Here is a 20,009-nt window from a genome sequence, read left to right on the forward strand (position 1 = left end):
GTGGGACACTTCCGGCCCACGCAGCCTCCTCAGCACCTGCCCTGCCATCGACAGGCACATTTGCCTTCCCTCTGCCTCCTCTGCCTGTTCCAGTGCGAGAGGAAACCCCAACATCCTCTGGGAGGAGGGTCCCAGCGACGGGATGGTTTCCCTCTGCTCCCATTGAATGCTCTGTTCCCTTGAGACTTTCATCCTCCTGAAGAGCACTGGGGCTCTCAGACTGGAGGTGGGACAGTACTACTGTGTCCCGGAAAGTCTCATCAACACAGCTCTCTGCCTCCCTTAGCTCCTCCAGTTCAGCCACCCTGGCCTCCAAAGCACGAATTCGGTCTCTGAGAGTCAGGAGCTCCTTCCAACGGGTGCATACATACGCCACCCGCCCACAGGGCAGGTAATTATACATGTTACACTCGACGCAATAAACAGGATAGCCCCCACTCTGCTGCTGGGCTTCTGTCTCCATTTTTCTAATGAATAAGTTTAAGTATAAACTGGGATTCTTTTTAAACCTCTGGAATATAGATTATAATACAAGTTACGTTTTAAGGAAGGTCAGAAGTCACTAGTGCCCTCTAACCTCCCCTCTAAACTCCCTGTTAGCTGTTCCTGTTCGCAAGCTCCCTGGGCGCTGAGTCACAGGCTTATATAGCTCCGGTAGCCCCTCCCCCTGACTGAGGCTCAGCCAATTAACAGAGGCTTCTATATTTCAAACCTTTTAGAAGTTCCTTCAAACAAGCAAACAAACCAAACAGACAAACACAAGCTCAGCACACAGCAAATAACTCCCCCCCCCCCACACACAAACACACACTCCAGACAGCCACTTACCACAAGGGTCCCACTTTTACTCCTCTTTTACCTGGAGAAATCCCTCTCCAAACTCCCTGTTAGCTGTTCCTATTCGCAAGCTGAACAGGACTTCACTTGACTGCGTACTGAAATGTTTCTGTGTTTGTCAAGTAGCTTGCTAATGTTTTCAGTGCCAAAATCATCCCTGATTTCATGTGGGGGAAGTGAGGCAAAGAAAAAAGTTGCCCGTTCATTAGTTCATTCTCTGGAAACCTCTTACTCAGAGGCTCACACAGCAGGGAGATGAAATGTAGAATAGGTTCACAGCTGAACTGGTCATCGGTTGTGGTTGATTTGATTTGATTTTTCACACTGTTTCTCCAAGATCCTGCCCTCTCATCCTGCGGCTCTGGGCCCATGCTAACTGCACAGCCTCACGTGTTGTCAAAGAACCTTTCTGGGAGCATTTAGTCAGTTCTGCTAATTCATAAAATACAGGACTATGTAGCACTTTAAAGACTAACAAGATGGTTTATTAGATGATGAGCTTTCGTGGGCAAGACCCACTTCCTCAGATCAAATAGTGGAAGAAAATAGTCACAGCCATATATACCAAAGGATACAATGAAAAAAAATAAACACATATCAAAAGGACAAATCACATTTCAGAACAGAAGAGGGAGGCGGCGGGGGGGGGAAGGAAGGTGAATGCCTGTGAGTTAATGATATTAGGGGATCTAATCTATCAAGATCTGGGGAGCTTGAGAAACATGGTGCAGTCAGCACCAGCCAGTGACCTATTGGCAGCAAGGGCAAATGAGAAGGAAGCAGAGGGATCCACTCCACCAAGAATATCAAAGCGTAATGTCTATGAAAAGTTATAAGGAGCTGAGATTAGAAACTGACGAGATCTCAGTAGTAGGCTGGAATTCTGGTTTCAGTCACCCCTGTGTAAATCCGCCTCCCCCGCCACACGGATACTCCTCACGTCAGTGTTTTTAAGATCAGATTCTGATCAGTCACACCACAGTAAATCCTTGGTTATACAGGAGACGTGACCCTGGATTCACAAGGGTGTCAATGAGCAGGCTTTGAACCTAAAAATCCACATGCTCTGTCAGCACCAATTATATAGCCCCATCCATGCATAAGTTCTTATATAGCCAAGTCCTCTGATCTGAGAGCGCCAGAGAGGGTCCGCCACTCTGAGCAGGTGTAGTGCCATTGTGCTGGATGGGGAGAAGATGTGGTAAAATCATTCCAACGGCGGCGTTTGTCCCCACTTGCTATGTATTGGTGCTCCATGGGCAAGGATAGAGGTGGTGGATGCTGAGCACCAGAGATCTGCCACATTGGACAGGGGGATGCAGCTACTCTGGGGTCTCTGGGTACAAATAACTGATAGCAAAATCAATACCACTCTCCAGAAAACCCACTGACTGCTACACTTACCTACACGCCTCCACCTTCCATCCAGCACACACCATTCCATCCATTGTCTATAGTCAAGCCCTTAGATACAATCACATCTGCTCCAACCCCACTGACAGACCAAAAACGTTAAGATCTCTACCAAGCACTCGTAAAACTCAATTACCCAACGGTGGAATAGAAAAATTTAAAGGGCCAGACACACTTGCAGAAACCATCTACTTCAAGATAGGCCCAAGAAAAGCTAGTTAAACTCCAACACATCAAGCACCTACAACCTACACTGGAACAGGATACTACACTCCGAGAGGCCCTGGGTGACAGACCTATACTCTCTAATAGACAACTACCTAACCTCAGGAAGATACTTACTAACAACCACAAGGCACAGCACATCAATACTAACTCTGGAACTTTCCCTTGTGACAAACCCCATTGCCAGTTTTGTCCACATATCTACTCTGGTGACACCATCACTGGACCTAACTATGTCAGTTATACGATTAAGGACTCATATTCCTGTTCATCCAGCAATGTGACTTATGCCATCATGTGTCAGCAGTGTCCCTCTGCAATGTATATTGACAAAGTGCTCAGTCACTTTGCCAAAGAATCAATGCCCACAAATCTGACATCTTCCAAGAGAAAATCGTATTCGTCTACATTTCAGTCTACCTGGGCATTCCCTTAGAGACCTGACAACATGCATCTTACTTCAGAAAGACTTTAACACTAGATTACAGAGAGAAACTTCAGAACTTTCATTCATGCTTAAATTTGACAGGTTACAAATGGGCCTTAATAAAGATGCTAGTTACCTACACATTACAAAGACAGCTTCCCCAACTATTGATAGTCCTAGTAACTGCTGATTAGCCACTCACTGACTTAAAATAAGCTATTTCCTCCTTCCCTCTCCCCCGCCCCACCTTTTGTTCTACAATCTGATTTGTTAGTTTATAATGTCCTCACGGTTCCAAGGTTGTCATAGCCAGGGGTGGTAGTGGGGATAAGCTCCCACTGTCTATAAAGTACCCCTATACGGCGTGCGTCTCCAATAGCCTCTGACAACCAAGTCCAGCTCCTGGCCTTCACGTGCGGTTTAGCTTGTAAACCCGGCGGAACTGTTTTAACTGACAGGAGAAGGGGCGCAGGCGGGTCACTGGCGCCTTATAACCAGTTGCTTCGGGGAGATGATACTCGTCAGCCTAGAAGGCAGTTCATCTAGGGGAAGGAAAACCCTGATTTTAAACCTCCGCTGCCTTGCGGCTATATTCTTCCATGGAAAAGGCTTCAGGAGTAAACCTCGAGGAAAAATCCGGAGTCGGAGTCCCTAAGACAGTTCGACGCTGCTTGCAGCCTCGCTCTGGCAACTCCTGCGACGGCGCCGATGCCAAACTGTAGCAGCCCTGCTGTTCCTTTGGATCCATCGACGACGTGGAGAGGGGGGACCCGCTACGTGGGCAATAGCCTGTTCCTCCATATTACATCGCCCTGGCTAGTATCCGACTACCAACATATCTCACAACCCTGGAGAGGACACTCCAGCCTCGCTAGCGCTACTAGCGCGGAAACAACACGGGGAGCAACAGTTTACCGGTTATAAGCCACAGCTCAATTGGCGTAGAGCATGGCGCCAGGGGTAGTTCCCGACGGTGGGAGGGATCTTCGGGTCTCACTGGGCAGTTACCGCCCGCCTCAAGCTGGGCAGCCCCCAGACAGTCAGGTACTGCCCCGCCACAGTCTGCTATTTTATTTTTATTTCATCAGAAGAAAAGCGAGCCCGCAGGAAGTTACGCAACAACAACAGCCAGGGAACCACCTATAGCTGCGACTTCTGCGGCAAAGAATGCCTGTCCCGGATTGGCCTTTTCAGCCACCAACGAAACTGTCCCCAACGCTGTCCCAGACAATTCGACACGAACCAAGACGAGAACGAGGATACGTCATCCATGGTCAACTGACCGACGGAGGCCAACAATGTGCTCACCCTCTTCATTGTATTCCTTTGTTATATATGGTCACGCCAATTCTCTTTCAGAATAGGATTTGGAGAAGTGGGTCTGGCCCACGAAAGCTCACCACCTAACAACTTGTTAGTCTTTAAAGTACTATATATGTTTCCTTTTGTTTTACCATGCTACCACAGTGCATTTGCTAGACCTGTGCCTTAGGGAAAAGAATTGACCCATAGTGATTCAAAAGTGACTTTGATTCCATTTCGCTTCCTGTACAAGTCAGTCACACTTTGTTTGGCTCCAGTAACCCTATGTTAAATATTTACTAGGCTCTCATCAGAATCAACATTACAGCTGGGCAAACCTCTCCATGCAAACCCTGTTTTTCACTTGCTTACAAGTTGTATGAAACATCCCGGGTTCAGCCAGGCATAGGAACAAGCCTCTATTGCCGTCTGCCTCTTGTCTACACTTTTGCAGCTTCCTCAACAACGGCTGGTCTGAGTCCCATGCTGGCCACAATCTCCTGTCCCTCAGGATACTGATGCCCCCTCTATGGCCTCCTTGAGACCCCATCATTGAGATTCCCATCTAGATGTAGAGGCTGAAGGATATGGACAATTACAGGGCTCTCCACTAATCTCCCCTTTGCAGACTCCAGCATATAGTACGCTCAAGGCTCCAGCTGACTTCTCAATTGTACACAGATGTACATCCAATGTATACCCATCCCCAGACAGAACCTGAAAAGGCCAGGTGCCAGGAGAGCTATTTCAGAGTCATCACCTGTGTGTTTCAAACCTCTGACTTCCTCTGCATCCCTTTGTACCTCTAGCAGTAACCATAATCGCAACACAGTTCTGCAAGAGCCTCTCTCACTATCTTCTGTTTCTTTTTGTAACCTCTGTAGTTTATTACAGAATATTAGTCTAATGCATACAGAATCATTTCATGATATAAAACAAAGTTACTTGTTTCCAACAAAGTATATGCTCAGTGCTGTATAATATCCAAAAATAAACTGAAAGCTCTTTAACTTGGGGATTCTTTACAAAATAGATATCCCTGTGGATCATTGGCTTTTAAATTTAAAACAGTTTTGATGATGTAATGCAAGCCCCAAACACTAGGTAGAGCAGCTAGCACAGAAATATTCTGTTCAAAATAGCAGGTTGAAATGAACATGTTGCACTGTGGTGGAAAGAGAACAGCAAAAGATTTTTAGCATTTTAAGTTTTTCCACGAATCTGTTAGTTTTGCTTTATTCTACTTTACTATTGTTAAATTAGCACTCAACAAAAGAGGGAGAAAAGTAAAGAAGTAAATTGTACTTCCCTATGATTTCAAAGTAACAAATTTCAAAAATTAACATTTGTTTTCAAACTTCAAGAGGAGGAAAACGTCAATGAAAATGGCATTTTTCAATCAGCTGAGAATAAATACAATATATTTATTCTCCATCTCAGATTGTTTAATTTGCAGATTACTGTGCAAACTACTAAACTTGTAATTATGCTACACAACTAAAAACATTAGCGCTAAGTGTGGCTGCTTCATATACCCTGTTTCTTGTTCCTTACCTTAGTCTCATCTTTTCTGTCCTAGGACTCATGAATTAGAAAAAAAAAAAAATCAGCTGGTGAAAAACCCTCAGAGATTATCATCTGCAAAAGAAATTAATAGAAATTCTTCCAAAAGACTTAGAAATTATCTTGGATGAATCAGTCTCCCAATCCAGTTTCATAGAGGAGGAATATGATCTCTTGGATAAAACAGAGGAGGACCCCAAGAGGAAACACTGTTGATTCTGATGCAGGAAGTTTTATTTCCAGTGAGTGAACAAGGCATCCAAATAGATGATGACAGCATGGAATGCCAGATTGCAATAACTGCATTAAAAAAATTGCCTCAGAGAAAGAAATGCTAAAGCTCTTCAGGGATTTATGGAAAATCCTGGCTAATGTGGAAAAAGAACTGTGTCGAATGAGAGGTCAGGGAAGATATCCCTGCTGAGAAATATAATCTCAGCTGAAAGATAAGATTTTGCAATTACACAGACAGAATAAATGTGATCTTATTAATGGTTTGACTAGACTCAAATGCTGAATAACATCTACTTACATTAGAGAAACACTATTTTCTGAAATGGATCAAATTTCAGCTGGATCACACTGATAGAAGGAATTGTTCTGAACCTACAGGCTGAATACAAAGAGAAATGCAAGTCTCTCAGATTAGTTCTGCCACTTCTTTACAGGTTGAGATTCCATGTGAAAGTTGGGAAAGTCCCAGGAGGCTGTGCACCCCATGGTTAAAGGCTGCAATACCCTAAAAAGTGGAAGGCAACTCACCCACCTCTCAGGCATCGCAATTGACCTCATGCTAAAAGAGCTTCCTGTTCACCTGATGAACGGACATGTCTGCAACCTCCCACTGCAATGGGTGACCGACATTCTGAACTCTGGGCCAAGCTGAGGGGAAGGACCAAAATGCTGGTTGTGATGATGCTGGGGGTGCAGAGCACTGGGAAATCCACCTTCCTGAACGCCACATTCCAGCGGCAGTTTGCAGTGAGTAGCGGCTGAGGTACGCAGGGAGCCTTCATGCTGCTCCTTCAAGCTAGAGCAATCTTAGAAAAGGAACAGGGCTGTGATTTCATCCTGGTGATGGACACAAAGTATGAAAGCCCCTGAACAGGCCAAGGTGGAAGAGAGTTATCAACATGACAACGAGTTGGCTATCCTGGTGACTGGACTGAACAACAGAACCATTGTTAACATGGTCATGGAGAATGGCACTGAAATGAAAGATTTTGAAAGCTGTGCTCCATGGATTTCTCAGAAAGCAAAGAGCGGGGCATAAATCCCACTGCTAATTTGCGCATCAGAACGTCAGTGATCTTTCTGCATGTGAACAAAACACGAGACACAGGAAACGCCTCCAGGAGCTACTGGATTAAGTCATCAAAACTGCAGCAAAGATGAAAAATCTAAATGAGAAAATAAACTTTTCTGATATCATGGAGGATGATCTGGAAAAACACAGTTGGTACAAATGTTGCCGGACTGCAATTAAGAATCTCTCTCTCCTGATGAATAGAAGCTAACAATCTGAAATGCAACAGAGACTACTGTGTGGAGAACAGAAAATTCTGGAGCTCTTACAATTTTCCCTGTACTATTCTACCAGATTCAGATTTGCTGCCCCACTTTCCAAATATTGTTGTATCAGAAGTGCAAAGAGCCTGAAGAAAAAACTGGAAAGTTGCTCACCCATTTAAGAAATGTAAGGAAGCCACTCACATTAAAGAGGGTCGCCACCGCAATATAGCCAATATTCAAGATGACAACATGAAAGTAATTGGAAGGACAGTGGACATGTTTTTCGAAGAAGGCTGGAGAAAAGAAAGTAAACTGGAAAACCATGAACTGGATATGCAATTTGAAAAAATTTGGAAAGAAAATTTCAGAATTGGTGCCCCTTTTTTATAGAACCATGAAATTCATGAAAAAATTGAGTTCTATCTGCAAAAAGACTTGGATAACAAAGGGAGTTCAGTCAGAAGATACGAGCAGCAAAAAGCCTGAGGAATTCTAGAATTAACTCTGTCAACATGAGAACCAAACATTTAGACTTTTGATTGACCAACCAGTGAAACATTGGTTTACAAAAAAACCAAAAACGGTTACAGAAAAAAGAAAAAACTGCTGAAATGCTGATGGCCAAATGTAATAGTTACATTGAAGAGGGTCTATTTCAAGGTAGACTGATGAACATTTTGCAGGAACTTGTTACATATGTTCAATGAGAAACTTCAATAGGAGGAATTGAAAACACTTCAGACTCCAGTTTGCTCTGAAGTTGATCTGAAGCTTCACATTTTGGGGGAAGCCGCTCACACATTTCCGAAGATGCATGATGATTTTCCCCAAAGAAAATGGTCCTCAGCAATGGCTGGAACAACTGATAAATATAGAGAAATATTGAAGTAAGAGCCATTATTTGAAAAAAGATGCCCAACAACATAGAGCCAAGGACTTCAGTGATCAGTGTCTCCAGCTTGCCTTAATGGCTTATGTTAGCAAAAAACTCGGGCTAGAAATAGCGAATGACTCAGCAGTGGACAGTCTATTGAATGTGCCAGCTGGACTTTTTCTTCAGTTCACTGTGCAGAAGAAGCTGTTTGAACATGAGAACTTCAACTATGTGAAGTTTGTCAAAGCTTGAATACAAAGGCACAGATTAGATTAGTACCAACAGGCTGAGGATTTGGAAGATCCTGAGGAAGAAGTCAAAGCACATGCTTTGGAGAGGATACAGGAAACATTTGCTATGAAATAAACACACAGATATACTCCTAAATGAGATACCGATATGATGGGATGAAGTCACTGGATGGGCAAAAATGAACCATTTTCATCTACTCTTTGCCCCTTTTAGCCTATAGAAGAGGGGCCCACAGTGCTTCACGTGGGCATTCTTGGGTGTGGAGATTGCACTTGAATAAATAGGGAATGAAATATACAGCCACTACAGTTCTGCAGCTAAAGTCTAAAAAACTGCCCTTCCGTACAGGATCAGGGATTTGGTTTTAATTGCTATTTTTAATGTGCTAAGCAGGTGCTAGTATGATCGGATGAAGTCACTGGATTTCAAAACAGATTTGAAAAACCCAACTTCAAACACACATGTAATTTCATCTATTAACACCATTCATAACATCAGAATAAAAATCAATTTTGTGATACGAGAGAATTTGAGGTTTCTGGAGTGCTAAACCCAGTCGCATTTCACCAGAGCAGTGGTGACAGCCAATACCCATCTAATTCACTCCAAGAACAGGGCAGCTCAACTCATTCAAGTATCAATACCCTCACCCAGACAACTAGTATCTCAGGGTAGCGAACACAATAGCCCAACAAAATGCACTTTCTTAGAAGAGCTGGGACAGTCTCATTCCGGATAGAAGATTAGCTGCATTTCTGGCCCAGTTATAATTGGGACAGTGCACCATGATCAGAAGTTAGCAAATCCCATGCCATTAATGGTGCACTTGTAATGCTCCCTCTCCCCTTCCTCTGTCCTGACTCCACCCTTCACCTACAGTCTGTCTCCTCACCTCTGCTCCACTTGGCTCATGCCATCATCTCCTTTCCCTCATTCCCCTGTTCCTGACGACAAAGCTCTTCAGAGTGACTGGTGGAACTTGCCATCTAGACAGTAACTTGTAGCAGCTCAGGGTTCCAGTGCAGAAAGAAACCTACTGAAAAGAACCAGGATTCTAAAAGAAGCTGAAAGAAGGTGCTGCTGGCACAGAGCAGAGAGCAGAACCTCATTCTCTCCCCCATATCCATCAGGAAATAGATGGTCTTGGTGGCTAAAGACTAGGACAGGTGGGTTCTGCTCCTGGTTCTGAGATGAGCATGTGGGATAGTGGAACAGACGTGCTGGGACTAAGATTTCTGGGTTCCATTTCCAGCTCTGCCACTGAACTGCTGTGTTAGTTGGGTAATTTCTCTTAACCTCCGTATGCTTCAGTTTGTCGTGTAAAAGAGGGGATCGAGAATCTGACCCACCTCTCAGCAGATTATGCTGCCTAATTCAAGAATGTTCATAACGTGCTCAGAAATACTCTGATTGGAAGACGTTTAGAAAGGGTAAATTGTTAGGATTATTATTAATTTGTTAAGAAGTGTGTTGGGGCAGGGCAGAAACTTTGGTTCCTACAAACATGAAGCTATTCCAGAAGATCTAGAAAGAGAGCTTCAGACAGTTCTGAAGTGGCCTGGCACAGGGCAGACTCATCACCATGATGCCTCCAGTCTTGGGAATTAGCTTGCTTGGCTCTCTGGACACTTCCCTCTAGCTGGGGGCTCCCCATGTTTCTCTTTGTTCCTGGCATCCTCCCCAGGACACTGCCCTCCAGCAGGGCCCACTCCAGTGTCTCAGCCCCCTTGCAGAGGTTGGTGTTTATCCTGCTTGCACTTCAGGGTCCTCCCTTCCCGGGGCACCCCAATGCCTTCACCCAGGTCCCCTGCACCCCCCTTGCCTCAGTGACCCACTGCCAGTCTGCATCTAGCCCTGAGGGGCAAACTACAGTCTGGAATAGCCACTCAGCGCTGGCAAAGCAGTGTGGACCTGCTGCCCCTGCCTACCATGGCTGCCTCACTACCTCACAAGTAGCCTAAGGCCTTGCTTCAGGCTCTGCAGCCTGGGGCCTTGCTTGGCCACCGCTTCCCCAGATCTGCCCTACCTCCAGGAAGCCACCTGCTTCCCTGGCAGTCAGGCCCCTACTACTCTCTCTCCACACCACCACTCAGTTCTCCCTCCACCTCCTGGAGTCCTCCTTTATATGGCCACCAGCTGGGCCCTGGTTAGCTAGAACTGCCTCAGCTGGGGCTTTGCTCGCAGCCCTTGCTCAAGGCTGGGGTTTTGCCCTTAAAGGGCAAGTGCAGGGCAAATGCCCCGTCACAGGCCCACAGCAAAAATTTATTATCCACCCCGTATTAATGCATCCCAGAATCATGTTTGCTTTTTTGGCAGCAGTGTCACATAGTTGACTCATGTTTAACTTGTGGTTCACTATGACCCCTAGATCCCTTTCAGCAGTAGTCCTTCCTAGATCCCTTTCAGCAGTACTCCTTCCTAGACAGTCACTTCCCGTTCTGTATGGCTATGTCTACACTGCACTGGTTTTGCGCAAGACATATGCAAATGAGGCTAAGCGTGGAATATTGCTGAGCTTCATTTGCATGCCTAATGAGCGGCCACTTTTTGCACAAGAGGCTTTTGTGCAAGAAGGAGCTGTCGACACTGCTCCTTCCTGTGCAAAAAAACCCTCTTGCCCAGAGCCGTTACACTGCTTATTTTCAGGAAGAACGTCTCTGTGCAAGAGGGGTTTTTTTGCACAAGAAGGAGCCGAGCAGACAGCACTTTCTTGTGCAAAAGCCCTTTCTGCAAAAATGGCGGCTCATTGGGTATGCAATCCCTGCACCTCATTTGCATATCTTATTGCGCAACAATGCTCAGTGTAGACAGAGCCTATGTGTGAAATGGAATTTGCATTCCTTTCTCAAAAGAGGAATGAAGTGAAGACATACCCCATGACTCCCAGCTCTGTGAGGACACCGGCTTCTATTAGCAGAGCTGTAGTGGGATTGTCAGTTGTGCCCAAGGTCTGACAGGGAATGTCCCCTGAGTTGCTGGAGCTGCTGAACTGTGGCTGTGTTGCAGGGTGTGGCTGTCCTGGGCTCCCTCAGGCTATGCCTAGACTGCAGGAATTTGTTGGAGAGACAATGCAAATGAAGTGCTCCTTACTCGTGCTGTCATTCCCAGTGTAGACAGGGCCATTTTGCACACAAAAAATCCCTTTTGCACAAGATCCCATATGTCTCAAAAAAGGAGGTACAGTATAGGGGATCTTGCATAAAAGGGGTTTTGCGCTGAATGGCCCTGTCTACACAGCCTTTTTTTCAGCAAAGACTTCTTCCACAAAAAGGATCAGAAGAGACTCTGCAAATGACAGCGGGAGAAATGCTAATGAGCGCTTCACTTGCATTGCCTCTCCAACAAATTCCTGCAGTCTAGAAGTAGCTTCAGTGCCCGCTGGACACCCACCGCCCTGTGCCAGGCATCACACACTCTGGGGGCCAAAGACACGTCCGAGGGGTGGGCAGCATTTGGGAGCCAGCAGGAAGAGGGAAATGAGGACACACTTGTCATGCAGTTTGCCCTCTCATCCAGTTGGTAGCTGTGCTGCAGACAGGAACGTAACCTCAGCCACAGCCCTGGCACTGGGGGCCCCACGCTGACCTCACGTCTTGTTGAGCTGTGGGGTGCCGACCAGCGCTATGCTGGAGAGCCCCTTCGCATCACACTGCACCCAGCACCCGTCCTGGTCCCGGTGGCTCTGTCCGGCTGTGGAGCGGTGGAGCTTAGATCAGGCTCAGCATCCTTGTGCTGGCCAGGCCTGACTCCATGTGGCCTGTTGGCAGCTGCCTTCCAGAGTAACATCCTGTTCCTGCTTTAGCTGGCAGAGCTGCAGCTGGGTTCTGCCTGGGCTAGGGCCTGACAGGTGCAAACCAAGCTCTAGAGGCGACTCGGGCGGCTCCGTCCCTCCCAGCAGGGGAAAGTTTCAGGTTGGGCTTCGCTGGCTCCGCCCCGGAGCCTGAATGGAACCTTCTGGCCAGACAGAGCCTGGGGGCCGGGCGGCGCCCGAGAGCGACAGCCGCTCTCTGGGGGGGCGTGCGCTGGGCGGTGCGCTTGGAACCCGGCGCTGGCTGGCGCTGGGGGTGAGCCAGCGGGTGGGTGAGCCACTGGCACCCAGCCGAGCACCGTGTGTTGGGCTGGACGGGGCGCGTCGGTCTCTGCTAAATGCCCCCCCACATTCACGCAGGCTGCAAACTGCGCAGGATCAGCATCCTCCCAACCTCCCCTCTCCGCCCCATGGCCGGCGGGTCCAGCAGCCTTCCTGCTTGTGGGGATTTGGCCCACCCCATGGCCACCCAGCTGGGATCTGGCCCCCTGTCTCCAGTTGAGCCCCGGGTGCTTGGCACTGCCTGATTGCTGCTCCTCATTCCAGGGTGTGGTGGGAGCTGCAAAGTGCCCCAGTCACCTTTGTACTGCATTGCCGCTGACACACGTCTCCAGCAAGTCCCAGATCCCCCCACGAACTGACAGAGCAGCTGGGTCTTGCTTAGTGGAGGTTGGTCAGAAAGGGCTTAGGCCCTGCAATGGGGTTCACTCCCCAGGGCAGCGCCACCTGCTGGTTGCCCCAGGAATTAGTTTGCAGAGCTCAGATGCCCTCTTCTGAGGTGCCTTGTCTGTCAGGAGATCCCCGCCCCCACTCTACAGGTGCTGCAGGGTCTACTTTATGACTCGGCCATGCCACAAACTGGGTGCCCCCTTTCGAGGGGAGGGGCACATATCTCACAATACTGCAAGACCCAGAACCCACCATTCTGGGTCCCACCCCAGGGCTATCAGATTTTGCTGCCTCGTCCTAACTCCCTCCACCATTATTAAGGGCAAAGCAGTAAACACAATAACAGTAGCTCAGCTGCAGAGTGGTGGACTCAGCAAGTTACCCCTGGGTGTCTGGTTCAACTCCTGCTCGAAGGAGAGTGTCTTTTTCCTCCCCTGCTCAGGCAGAGCGAGAGAAGAAAGGCAGCTTTTGTCTGCGTGAGGCTGCTCCCCGAAAAGCAGAGCGCCCTGAGCCCACCGCAGCCAGCTCCTCAACAGTCACAGCCCCCACCCCTGGGAATTTCTGTTGTCCCTCAGTGGGACCCACCGTGCATGGAGGGGAGGGGGCAGGGCTAGGCCAAGGGAAGGTTCTGCCTCCTGCCTTCCTTCCCAGTAGCTTTCCAGTACAAGCCAGCTGTGGGTGTCCGCGCTGCCCCGGGCCTGGCTGTGGGATGGGAGAAGAGTTACCTGGGCGGGGGGGCTGGTCTCTGGATGGAGGCCTGAGTGTATTGTGATGTCATGTGTGACAGCAACAAAGACTGTGGCTGCAGCGTTCTTGTCCTGCCTCCAGTCCAACTGGCTGGCAACGGCCGGCGCCCAAGGATCCGGGAGACGAGAACTGAGCCTCTGTCAAGAACCTCAGGCAGCCGCTGTCCCCGCGGGCGCTGGAGAGAGGATGAGTCTGTACAGAAGGTAATTCCCGGAGCCTTTCCCAGCCCACCGCAGAGATTGGTGCCTCCTCGGCCTAGGGACGGGTGGGGGCTGGGGCTGCAACAGGCGCTTCCCAACACTCCGTTTTGATTTGACTCAGAGCATCTTCCCCTCTCCTCCTGCTTCAGCCTTTCCCGCGCTCCTGAGGCAGATGGGGATGATTTTCTCTCACTGCTGACTCGTGGGGGCGAATTTCCATGTTTCTTACCTAAAGGGAACATCACAAAACTTGAGTAGAATTTGGGTTTATGTCTCCATGACGCTTATTCCTCTTGGAGGTGCCCCTAATGCATCCCCGGCCTTCAGGGTGGGCAGAGAAATGTTTGGTCTCAAGTAATGATTGTCCAATATCCGTGTGTTCGGACAACATCCAGCTCAGAATGTGCAGACTTGAAAGAACAAAGTGCCATTTGAATTGACTCATTCTCAACTGGGCCCCTGTCTGTAGCCAGAGTCCCAACGTTCTGAGCACAAAGCTGTGGGGTTTAAGACCAGGCCCCGCTAAGAAGCATAGAAAATAGATGGTGACCAGTGTTTCTGCTAAGACAGTCCTGGGCAAAATACGGCCTGTGCACTGGATCTGGCCCACAGAGGCAGCAGGGAGCCCCAGCCAGGCTCCCCAGTTAGCCACGCGAACCAGGCAGAAACACGGAGGGGAGGGGGGATGTTTTAGGAGCCTCCCCGCCCTCAGCATATTCCCATTTGCCACTTTCTGGCAGAAACTGGCCAATGCAAACTGCTTGTTGGAATATCATGCAGCTAATAATAACGCCCCCCCCCCTCCCTGGCTCAGTTATTCATGGAACAGTGGCCAGGTAGGCAGGCTTGTCTCTTGGCCACAGCCTGCTTCTGGCACCACAGCCCTTTCCTGCCCCAACTCTCTGCCCCTTCCTCTCAACATACCCAAACTCCCTGTCCCCCTTTGCATCCATCCCCCCTCCCAGATCAGGCACCCCAATCTCCTGCTCCAGATCACACTCCCCTCCTATCCAGTTCACATCCCAAAGCCCTGCACTCCAGTCCCCTGCCCTAGGTCACAATTTTTTGGTAACCTAACTTCTGATTCAATGATAGCGTGTCAAACTTCTCATTGAATGGTCACTGGTTCTTTCCCCCATGCTAATGAGGTCCAGATTTTGAAATGCTTGACAGGAATTACATGGATTTTCATCTGATAATCCGTCCTTCCGGTGCTTCAAACCTGCTACTTAACAAGCTTTTATTTCTTTTACTGGGTTTGATGGGAACAAAGAATTACTCACTTTGACCTTGGCCCCTCGCTGGCTGTGGGGTTTGAGGTCAATATTGAGGTCATGGGCACTTGTTCAGATGTGTGGCACCCACAGGTTACTAACAAATATCTTAGATATATTTAAAATATTACGGAAGAAAGAATACTACAGGAAGGGAAAATTGACAAGGTGCCTGAATTTAAATGTTTGTTGAATATGAAATCAAAACCAAAGAAAATAAATATTGCAAAATTTTCAGTAGCCATTTGGTATCTTAGAAGTTTCTCTTCCTTTGAGACATAACTCAAAATTAACCTTTTTCGTGACATACCAAACAAATTCTGTTATCATTCCTATTAACACGTGAAAAGAAATAGTTGTTACAGTTTATGCTTGAAATTAAAGATTATGTCTCTTGGCTTTACACATGTGAAAAAAAACGTGAGCATCTTTCTATGGGCAAAAAGTGCATCGAGAGTCTGTTGTTGTTGTGACTTGTGAAACATAAAATTAAACTTTTGGTTTTGACACAGAAAATTCCTTCTTTTCTTTGCTCTATTTAGAAGACCACTAATCACAGCTTCTAGCTGATGATGGGAAGTTAGTTGCTGCTAGTCATCATGACGAACCTTTTCTTTTCTGCTGTTCCAATTCTTCCAGTGTTCCTACACAGCGTCAGGGTTTCCCATCTCCCTCAGGGTATGTCTACACTACAGCGTTATTTCGAATTAACTTAATTCAATTAGTTAATGCGAATTAAGGTAATTTGCAATAACGCATCTAGACACAAAAACTAACTCGAATTAGCATTTTTCTAATTCGAAATAGCACGTCCACATTGAGTGGACCCTGAATCGAAGGTAAGGCTGGCTGGAAGCAGTGCCAGCAGGGCATCAGGGTCGGACTTAGTGTGTGGGGCTGCTGCCTCAGGTTAGCCGAGGGCTGTGCTTAAAAGTACCCGACCCCCCATCTTCGACAGACAGTTCTCAGGTTTCTCTGCTTGCTGGTCTACCTCGCTGAGGGACAGCAAAGCATTTGTGTCTCCGAGTGCTCTGCCTGCCCTCACCCGGGACACCACGGCACTCTGCAACATGGAACCAGACCTGCCCCCGGGGACTCTGCTGCGTCTCGCGGACACGTTGACAGCTGCCTGGCTGCACTGTCTGCAGGCTGCCATCCGGGAAGACCATCGAGGGGCTGTCAGGATCCAGGGGGCCCTGCGGGAGAGCTTCCACCCTGAGGAGTGCTAACAGTCTCCCAGGTCTGCCCCACCGGGGGCTTGTGCACATTCTCCCCTCTCGTCCTTCCACTTACCCTTCCTTATCCCGCCCTTCCTGATGTCAAATAAAAGACACGTATTTTCAAAAATAACAACTCTCTTTATTGAACACAACTGGGGAGGGGGAATGAAACTGTGGGGAGACGGGGGAAAGGAGGCGGGAGAGGGCAGGAGAGAGGGTAGGAGAGGGAAGGGAGAAAACTGGGAGGAGGGAACTGGAAGGGGGAAGCAAGGGGAAGAAGGGGGAGGGGAAGCTCAGGGATCAGGGGTGGGGGTCTCACTGGGCCAACCGCCTCCCAGCATGGCGAGGGAGGGGGCCTCGGCATCCCCGGGGTGATGGGGAGGAGGGTGCAGAGGTTGAGGTGGGGGGTGTGGATATTGAGGAGGAGGGTGTAGAGGTTGAGGAGGAAGAGGTGGGAGGGGGGCAGGAGTGGGAGGAGGGACAGTAGTTGGGGGGCAGCAGGCGCAGGACCGGCACGGGGCACCATGCTCTGCAGCAGGACCTGCAGGTGACAGTTCCTCGCTCGGTCCTCTGCAAGCTGCTCCCGGTGGAGCTTCAGGTCCTTCAGCATCCAGGCCTGGACGGTGCGGTGCAGGGCTCGCAGGGCCCCCAGGTGCTGGTCCCAGTACTCCTGCCGTGTGGTGGGGGTCCAGAGCAGGCTGCAGGTGCGGGAGCATGTCCCGGGCGGAGTGGTATGAGCAGCTGGTGCAGCTGTAGAGAAAGAAAAGAAGTGGTCAGTTCTCCCTGGGGACACAGTGGATGATGTGACCGTGCCCTGCACCGTCAGAGCCGCTGTGCTTGCACAGAGGCCATGGTCAGGATGTCTGGCTTTCCCCGGGACTGGGAGCTGCCCCAAGACGGCACCCAGGCCCCTGTGCAGTGTATAGTGTGGCCGGGGTGGGGGGGAGATGTCCCCTGCTTCTGTGTAGAGGGGGCGTGTGAAGGGAGAGCGTCCTGCTGGGTCCCACCCCGGGGTTGGGAGCGTGTCAGGTCTCTTCACACACGCATGTGCCTATTGGGCCATGGCCCCTGGGTGTCATGCAGCTGGAGCCACCTGCCCAAGGGTGGCATGGCGCGTGCTTGCACATGCACAGGTGGCTGTGTGATCCCTGGGAGGCATGGCCCACATGCGCCGTCCCTGGTCTCCCCCCCGCCTGCCGTCCCCCCCGGGCAGGGGACAGTGCTAGCACTTACGTGGTATGGCCTCCCTGGACGACCCTGCCGACTGCGGTGCCGGAACAGCTGGTGGTGGCCCCTGCGGTGTGCCCGGGTCAGGGCCCTCCAGTCCCAGCTCGCTGCCTCCTGGGCTGGCGTGGACTGCCCCGCCCCCCACGAGTTGGTCGAGGGTGGGGAAATAGGGGCAGGTGGCAGCCCCTGCTGTGGAACCGCCCCTGGTGGCCCTCGCGTACCCTGCTGCAGCTCTTTGACTTTCAGACGCACCTGCTCCTGGGTGCGCCTGTGTCCCTTTCGGGCCAGGGTGGCCGCTATGTGGCCATAGATGGCCGCGTTCCTCTGCCTAGTGCAGAGATCATGGACGTTGGGGGCCTGCCCCAAACCTCAATGAGTTCCATGACCTCTGCACTAGACCAGGAGGGCGCACACCGTCTACGGCCCCTGGCTGGCCCCTGGGTGCTGGGGGACTGGGCCTGGGAGAGCTGGCTGGCACTGGCTGCCTGGCTCATCCTGGGGCCACTGGGTCAGGGGCAGAGACTGCTGGCAGGCCTGGCTCTGGTAAGTGCCATCTGGCAAGAGTCTACCTCTTTAAGGGCCCCGGGGCCGGGGGAGAGGAGAGGAGTTTCCTGGTTTGGCCCAGAGTGGCCACCAGGGGGAACTGGGAAGGGCTGGAGGCCCTGTAATTCAAAATAAGTATCTACACAGCACTTATTTTGAGTTAGCTATTTCGAATTAGGCATTATTCCCCATAGAATGAGGTTTACCAAGTTCGAATTAAGCAGTTTGTATGTATAGATGCTATGAAAGTTAATTCGAACTAACGGCCATTAGTTCGAATTAACTTTGTAGTGTAGACATATCCTCACTGGCAGAGTGAAAATTGATCCTCGTTAGCATACCCAGGTGATCTTTCTATCTGGTTCATAATTTAGTTTCAATATTCTCCACAAGACTAAAGCCACATTCACAGTCAGCACTGGAAAACTGCTCTCATGTCCCCTCTCAGTCTACTCTTTTCTAAACAAAACAAGACCAATTCTTTCAGTCTTCCCACGTGAATCACGTTTTCTAGACATTTGGGCTGTGTCTAGACTACATCCCTTTTCTCAAAGGGGTGTAAATTTAAATCCCGCCTTCATTTGCAGTTCCGAAGTGTCTAATTTTCATCCCTTTTTAGAGGGATCACTCTCTTACTCCTAACATTCCTGGAGAAACCTTTCTTGTTACCCTTCACATCCCTTGCTAGCTACAAATCCAGTTGTGATTTTGAATTCCTGATTGCTCCCTGCATTCTCGAGCCTATTATTCCTGAGCAAGCTGGTTGTATCATGCAAGCAAGGTAGTAACACACTTCCACAGGCCTTTATTTAACAAAGGTGAAACCTCTTTCCAAAGCTGCTGCTGCTCCCCTCTGTAGCTCTCACTCAGGCTTGGCCCATCTCCTCCCCTCTCCTTCCTGTTTCCCGGTCTTCCAGATTCCCAACAGCCAGTGCTCCCAGTCCTAATAATTACAAGCAGCATCTAAAACACCACATTCCCTCCTCTCTTAAGAAGCTCTCCCAATTATAAAAGAAACATTGTTGTTCTAACCACAGCAACAAATATGGAACAAGCCACTATACTGTTTACATTGAAAACACTGTAAATACGACATAACAGTCTCTAGTCCAGACAGGTGGTTGTCTATGTCTGACAGACCATCTCTCAAACCCCGGGTCCAGTGCAATGTCTTCTTGTGTTGGTGCTATGGTGAAGTCAGACAATGCGGGCTGTGTGTTGGCATCGTCTCCTCTAGGTGCAAGAGAAGAAGCATTCCATACCCGCCCATCAGAAAGTCGATAGGCGTAAGGTCCTTTCTTCTCTATGATTTTAAGAGGAGATGTGAATTTATGGTCCCCTTTGCGTAAAATTCCAGGTTTTCTTACTCTAACAAAGGAACCACGCTCAAACTTCGGGTCCTTAGCACCCCGCCGTTTGTCTGTGAAAGCTTTATACTTTGCTTGCTTCTGTTCAACTGTTTTTCTCATAGCATCCTCATTTGGTGCATCAGGCCTCGCCTTTAATAATTCAGCAATGTTCAATTTAGTATTCATCTGTTTTCCATGCAGTAACTCTGCAGGTGATCTTTGAGTTCTCTCTGCTAGAAAAGTTTCAAATTCCCTTTCAAGTGCAGATTTGGGGGGCTGAACAAAGACTCCAACTACCTTACCCATTACAAAGATAGCTTCCCCAATTATCACCTCTAATACCATTAGGTCACAGACATCTACCTTTCCTCACCTCTAATATCATTAACTCACAGACATTTACCTTCCTTCCCATCCCCCCACATCCCGCTTCTGTTCTGAAATGTGATTTGTCCTTTTCATATGTGTTCATTGTTTTAATTGTATCCTTTGGTATATATGGTTGTGACTATTTTCTTCCACTACTTGATCTGAGGAAGTGGGTCTGGCCCACGAAAGCTCATCACC

Source organism: Pelodiscus sinensis, chromosome 12 (assembly GCF_049634645.1).
Source record: "Pelodiscus sinensis isolate JC-2024 chromosome 12, ASM4963464v1, whole genome shotgun sequence".
Classification (NCBI taxonomy): domain Eukaryota; kingdom Metazoa; phylum Chordata; order Testudines; family Trionychidae; genus Pelodiscus; species Pelodiscus sinensis.